The sequence below is a fragment of the Bufo gargarizans genome, chromosome 3 (genome assembly GCF_014858855.1).
Source record: "Bufo gargarizans isolate SCDJY-AF-19 chromosome 3, ASM1485885v1, whole genome shotgun sequence".
Lineage (NCBI taxonomy): Eukaryota > Metazoa > Chordata > Amphibia > Anura > Bufonidae > Bufo > Bufo gargarizans.
In genome coordinates, this window is record NC_058082.1 from 401821816 (window position 1) to 401829386 (window position 7571).

Sequence of the window (7571 nt, forward strand, 5' to 3'; positions counted from 1 at the left end):
ATCGTGACTCGTCTGACCACAGAACAGTCTTCCATTTTGCCACACTCCATTTTAAATGATCGCTGGCCCAGTGAAAACGCCTGAGCTTGTGGATCTTGCTTAGAAATGGCTTCTTCTTTGCACTGTAGAGTTTCAGCTGGCAACGGTGGATTGTGTTCACTGACAATGGTTTCTGGAAGTATTCCTGAGCCCATTCTGTGATTTCCTTTACAGTAGCATTCCTGTTTGTGGTGCAGTGTCGTTTAAGGGCCCGGAGATCACGGGCATCCAGTATGGTTTTACGGCCTTGACCCTTACGCACAGAGATTGTTCCAGATTCTCTGAATCTTCGAATGATGTTATGCACAGTTGATGATGATAGATGCAAAGTCTTTGCAATTTTTCGCTGGGTAACACCTTTCTGATATTGCTCCACTATCTTTCTGCGCAACATTGTGGGAATTGGTGATTCTCTACCCATCTTGGCTTCTGAGAGACACTGCCACTCTGAGAAGCTCTTTTTATACCCAATCATGTTGCCAATTGACCTAATTAGTGTTAATTGGTCTTCCAGCTCTTCGTTATGCTCAAATTTACTTTTTCCAGCCTCTTATTGCTACTTGTCCCAACTTTATGGGGGTTTGTTGACACTGTGAAAATTTGAATCAATGTATTTTTCCTTTAAAATGATACATTTACTCAGATTAAACGTTTGATCTGTCATCTACGTTCTATTACAAATAAAATATTGACATTTGCCATCTCCACATCATTGCATTCAGTTTATATTCACAATTTGTTTAGTGTCCCAACTTTTTTGGAATCCGGTTTGTACACATATAACATACAGGGCCGTCTTTACCAAGGGGCAAAAGGGGCAGCTGCCCCGGGCCCAGTTGCTCCTGGGGGGCCCAAGGCAGCTGCCTCTTGAGCCCTGCTAGCTACTGCCCCGGTGTCATGGAACCATGAACCAGACGTACAACAAGAGATAAGTGGAAATAAGAAGGCTTTATTGAAAATCAAGCTGTAAGCAAAAGTCCAAACGGATGGCTAAACCGAAGCAGGGTCTTGCGTAGACAGAGGTCAGGAACCAGGAGGGTAGTCAGACGAAGCCTGGATCAGGAACCAGCAGGGTAGTCAGACGAAGCCAGGATCAGGAACCAACGGGGTAGTCAGACGAGGCCAGGATCAGGAACCAGAAGCAGCAGCAGTCTTAGAAGCATGTGAACACAGGAGGACCAAGCAAGGAACTGAAGCCACAGACCTCCTATATATATGAGCTAGGCATCCAGCTCCTCCCAGTGGGAAGGAGAAGCCGCAGGGTGGGAGGCTACAAGAAACCCAGAAACCAAGATGGCCGCCAGCACATGTCAAACGAAGGAGAACAGTAGGAAGGTAAGACCATGACAGTACCTCCCCCTCAAGGGCCCCTCCTCCGCGGAGTAAGGAACGGTTTCTGAGGGAAGCGTGCGTGGAAGGCTCGGAGCAAAGCAGGAGCATGGACATCTGCGGAGGGAACCCAGGAACGCTCCTCTGGACCATAACCACGCCAATGGACCAAAAACTGCAACCGACCGCGGACCAGGCGTGAGTCCAGGATATTGCTCACCTCATATTCCTCACGATTGCCCACTTGGACCGGACGGGGCCGAGGAACCGAGGAAGTGAAACGATTACACATCAATGGCTTCAACAGGGAGACATGAAACACGTTGGAGATCCGCATGCCAGGAGGAAGCGCAAGGGCATAGGCTACCGGGTTTACCCTGCGAAGCACTCGGAAGGGACCAACAAAGCGAGGCGCCAGCTTGGGAGTGGGCACTCGAAGGTTGAGGTTGCGGGTGGACAACCATACACGGTCTCCGACCTGGTAGGAAGGAGCGGGCGCTCGTCTGCGATCAGCCTGGAGTCTCTGGCGCTGCGCAGAGAACTCAAGGGACCTCTGGATCTGTACCCAAGAAGCACGTAGGACGGAAAGGTGATCCTCCACAGCCGGAGTATCCTGGGGAGAGAATACCTCCGGTAACACGGCAGGTTGGAACCCATAATTGGCCATGAAGGGAGACGTCCCAGAGGAAGAGTTCACCGCCGTGTTCCTGGCAAACTCAGCCCAAGGCAGGAGGTCAACCCAATTGTCTTGGTGATCGGAGACATAGCAACGAAGGAATTGCTCCAAGGCCTGATTGGATCGTTCCGCGGCCCCATTGGACTGAGGGTGGTAGGCCGAGGAGAAAGAGAGATGAATCCCCAACTGGGAGCAAAAGGCGCGCCAGAACCTGGACACAAACTGACTCCCCCGATCCGACACAATCTCCTTGGGCAAACCGTGCAACCGGAAGACCTCCCTGGCGAAAATCGTGGCCAACTCTTGCGCAGAGGGTAACTTCTTGAGAGGAACACAGTGGCACATTTTGGAAAACCGATCCACAATCATGAGAATGACCGTATGGCCTCGGGATGCAGGGAGGTCCACAATGAAATCCATCCCCAGGTGTGACCATGGGCGCTCCCCGGTGGCTATGGGTTGCAAAAGGCCCAACGGAAGGTGCCGAGGGGACTTACTCTGGGCACAAACGGAGCATGCCGCTACATATGCGGCGATGTCGGAACGTAGAGAAGGCCACCAGAACAGACGTGAAACAGCCCAGGACAGCTGATTCTTTCCAGGATGCCCCGCGGCCTTGGAGTTATGGTAGGTTCGCAACAACCGAGTGCGCAACTCCTCAGGCACAAAACACCTGCCGTTGGGTCTCCCAGAGGGAGCACCAGATTGAGCCGCCAAAATCTGCTCACCCAGGGGAGAGGTCAGGCTGGTGCGAATGGCGGCCAGGATCTGATTCGGAGGTATGACCGAAGTCGGAATCGACTCCTCCCCGGACAGCTCGGAGTACTGCCGTGATAAGGCATCCGCTCTGATGTTCTTGGAACCGGGTAGGTAGGAGACCACGTAATTAAAACGTGACAAGAACAGAGCCCATCTGGCCTGACGTGGTGTCAATCTCTTGGCCTCAGAAAGGTAGGTCAGATTCTTGTGGTCCGTCAGGATTAGAACCGGAACCACCGATCCCTCGAGCAAGTGCCTCCATTCTTTAAGGGCCTGAACGATGGCCAATAACTCCCTGTCACCAATCTGATAGTTGCACTCCGCGGAAGACAGTTTCCGGGAGTAAAACCCACAAGGAAGCAGAGGACCCTCTGGTGTTCTACGCTGAGACAGAAGGGCGCCTACTCCCGTCTCAGACGCGTCCACCTCGAGGACAAAGGGCAACCCAGGGTTGGGATGCGACAGAATCGGAGCCGACACAAAGGCGGACTTTAGAGCCTCAAAAGCTCGGATGGCCTCGAGCGGCCAGACCTGGAAATTACTGCCCTTCCTGGTCAGATCCGTGAGAGGCTTGGCTAGCATAGAAAAGTCCCTGATGAACTTCCGATAATAATTGGCGAAGCCCAAAAAGCGCTGCAGGGCACGGAGACCACTGGGCTGGGGCCACTGTAAGACAGCCGAAACCTTCTCAGGATCCATGGAGAACCCCTCAGCGGAAATGATGTAACCTAAGAAGGTTACTTGGGATCGGTGAAATTCGCATTTCTCAAGCTTACCGAACAGCCTGTTCTCTCGTAACCGTTGCAACACTCGTCTGACATCCATAATGTGGGCCTCCATGGATTCAGAATATACCAAGATGTCATCCAAATAGACCACCACACACTGCTGCAACAGGTCACGGAAAACATCGTTGATGAATTCCTGGAAGACTGCGGGCGCATTGCACAACCCAAAGGGCATAACCAAGGATTCATAATGACCGGTCCTGGTGTTAAACGCGGTCTTCCACTCATCGCCCGCCTTGATCCTTACCAGGTTATATGCCGCCCTCAGGTCGAGTTTGGTAAAGACCGTGGCCCCTTTGAGGCGATCGAACAGCTCGGAAATCAAGGGTATCGGGTAAGCGTTCTTGATCGTGATGCGATTGAGACCCCTGTAATCGATGCAAGGCCTCAACTCACCGCCCTTCTTTTTCACAAAGAAAAATCCAGCCCCTGCCGGGGACGAGGATTTGCGAATGTGTCCGCGTGAAAGCGCCTCCCTCACGTACTCCTCCATGGCCTCATTCTCCGCTACCGACAGTGGATAGACTTTGCCACGAGGATGAACGGCACCAGATTGTAACTCTATGGCACAATCGTATGGGCGGTGCGGAGGTAGGGCAACCGCGCGCACCTTATCGAATACATCCCGGTACTCTTCGTATTCAGGAGGCAACAGAGAGTCCGAGGAAGTACACAGCAACTTGACAGGCCCATGGATGCTACTAGCCCCACACTGCGGTGACCACGAGAGGATCTCGGCCGATCTCCAATCGAAAGTCGGATTATGCTCCTGGAGCCAGGGGTACCCCAAGACCACGAGTAGTGTGGAGACGAAATCACCTGGAGACAGACCGACTCTCTGTGAACGGCACCAATGGCTATCCCCACTGGAAGGGTCTCATGAGTCACGTGTGGCGGCAGAAGGGGTCTGCCGTCTATCGCCTCAAGAGCCAGTGGGGAACCTCGAGGCTGCAGAGGAATGGAATTGGCGGCAGCGAACACACTATCAATGAACAAACCACCAGCACCAGAGTCCACCAACGCCTGGGTCGTCACCGAGCCCCCGACCCAGGAGAGGACAACAGTGATCAGTGGTTTGTCAACACGGGAAACCGGGGACGAGGAGACTCCACCCAAGATCTGCCCCCGACAGGATCTCAGGTGCGAGCGTTTCCCGGACGGTTCGGACATGCCAACCGAAAATGCCCACCGAGACCACAGTACATGCATCGGCCCTCGCGTCTCCGGAGTACCCTCTCCCCCTCGGACAGGCGAGCAAACCCCAGCTGCATGGGTTCACCCCCAGACAAGTCATCCCCAGGAGGCGTGGGAGGAGAGGGAGGCACGGGTGGGACAGCAAACGTAGGCGCCAATCTGTTAGAAGACCTCCGCAGGCTCTCCTTAAAGGAAGATCTCTCCCTGAGTCTGGTGTCAATCAGAATCAGGAAAGAAATTAGAGACTCGAGCTCCACTGGTAGGTCCTTAGCTGCAACCTCATCCTTCAAGGCATCCGAGAGACCATGAGAGAAAGCAGCGACCAGAGCCTCATTATTCCAGCCCACCTCTGCTGCCAGAGTACGAAACTCAATGGCGTATTCAGCTACGGATCGTGAACCCTGTCTGATGGACATAAGGAGCTTCGCAGCAGAGGCAGCACGAGCCGGCACATCGAATACCTTCCGAAGAGAAGCAACAAAACCGGAAAACTCGGCAACCACCGGATTGTTGTTCTCCCATAAAGGGCTGGCCCAGGCCAAGGCCTTGTCCGAGAGCAGCGAGATCAAGAAGCCCACCTTTGATCTCTCAGTAGGAAAGGCATGTGGCAGCAACTCGAAATAAATGCCCACCTGGTTAAGGAAACCTCGGCACTGAGTTGGCTCTCCCCCAAAGCGCTGTGGAAGGGGGGCAGAACCGGTCATACCCCGAGACACCGCAGGCGCAGCAACAGGTGTCGGGGTAGACTCTGGCGCAACAACCGGAGCGGCAGTAGGAGCGGGCCCAGGAGCGACAACCGACCCATCGGCAACGGAAGCGAAATGAGCCGTGCGTTCAAGCAGGGTTTGCAACGCCACAGCGAACCGACCCAACAGGTGATCCTGCTGATCAAGTCTGGCAATCAGCGTAGGTAGCGAGGATGGCCCTGTACCGTCAGAATTCATGGCTTGGTCCTAATGTCATGGAACCATGAACCAGACGTACAACAAGAGATAAGTGGAAATAAGAAGGCTTTATTGAAAATCAAGCTGTAAGCAAAAGTCCAAACGGATGGCTAAACCGAAGCAGGGTCTTGCGTAGACAGAGGTCAGGAACCAGGAGGGTAGTCAGACGAAGCCTGGATCAGGAACCAGCAGGGTAGTCAGACGAAGCCAGGATCAGGAACCAACGGGGTAGTCAGACGAGGCCAGGATCAGGAACCAGAAGCAGCAGCAGTCTTAGAAGCATGTGAACACAGGAGGACCAAGCAAGGAACTGAAGCCACAGACCTCCTATATATATGAGCTAGGCATCCAGCTCCTCCCAGTGGGAAGGAGAAGCCGCAGGGTGGGAGGCTACAAGAAACCCAGAAACCAAGATGGCCGCCAGCACATGTCAAACGAAGGAGAACAGTAGGAAGGTAAGACCATGACACCCGGGTGTCAAGCTGTCAGATACACAGGGGGTGCTGCCATGCCATGCCTGCCGGCACTGAGTCCAGGCATCATGATCGTACTGTGTTAAAGTTGTGATCTAGGACCTTAATGACATCATCACTATGTGACCAGTAACCTAGCAATTACTGGTCACATGGCTATGAGGTCATCACAGGTCCTACCAGGAGTGTTGCAGAAGTTAACTGTGGAGCTTTTTTGTGTGAAGATTACATCAGAAAAAGGTGACAGGGGCTGTTATGTTAATATACTGTAAACTACTGTATAGTGGGGAACTGTATACTGTGTGGGGGCCTGTATACTGTGGGGGGCTGTATACTGTGTGGGACTGTATACTATGTGGGGGCTGTATACTGTGTGGTGGGCTGTATACTGTGTGGGGGGCTGTATACTGTGTGGGGGGCTGTATACTGTGGGGGGGCTGTATACTGTGTGGTGGGCTGTATACTGTTTGGTGGGCTGTATACTGTGGGGGGCCTGTATACTGTGGGTGGGCCTGTATACTGTGGGGGGCCTGTATAGTGTGGGGGGCCTGTATAGTGTGGGGGGCTGTATACTGTGTGGGGGCCTGTATACTGTGTGGGGGCCTGTATACTGTGGGGGGCCTGTATAGTGTGGGGGGGCCTGTATAGTGTGGGGGGGGCCTGTATAGTGTGGGGGGCTATATTGCTGAACTGTATACTGTGGGGGTCTTTATACTGTATACTGTGGGCGCGGTATAGTGTGGAGTGCTATACTGCTGTACTGTATAGTGTGGGGGGCTGTATCGTGTATAGTTTGGGGTGCTGTATACAGTGAGGTGTTGTATACTGTGAGGTGTTGTATACTGTAAGGTGTTGTATACTGTGGGGTGCTGTATACTGTGGGCTGCTATACTGCTCTACTATATACTGTGGGGTACTGTATAGTGTGGGGTGCTAAACTGCATACTGTGTGGTGCTGTATACTATAGGGTGCTATACTACATATTTGTGGGGTGCTGGGGTGCACTGTAACACTAGGGTGAGCTGAGCCCTGGTCTCCTTCCTGCAGAGCGGTGCCGACTTCCAGCCCAGAGCACTGATCCTGAGCCGCTGGAGTCTTCAGAACTGGAAGTATTTACAGTCATTCACTGTACTCTACCAGATGTGTGGATTTTTTGTGTGTGTGTTGTGGTGGAGGGCGTGATTGCCTACTAAGGTGTGGGAAGGCGGGATCCAGGGGGCCCAAGTAAATTTTTGCTCAGGGTCCAATCAATATTAAAGACGGCCCTGATAACATACACTGTGCCACACAATATACAGTATACCTCTACACTGTGCCCCACAATATACAGTATACCTCTACACTGTGCCACACAATATACAGTATACC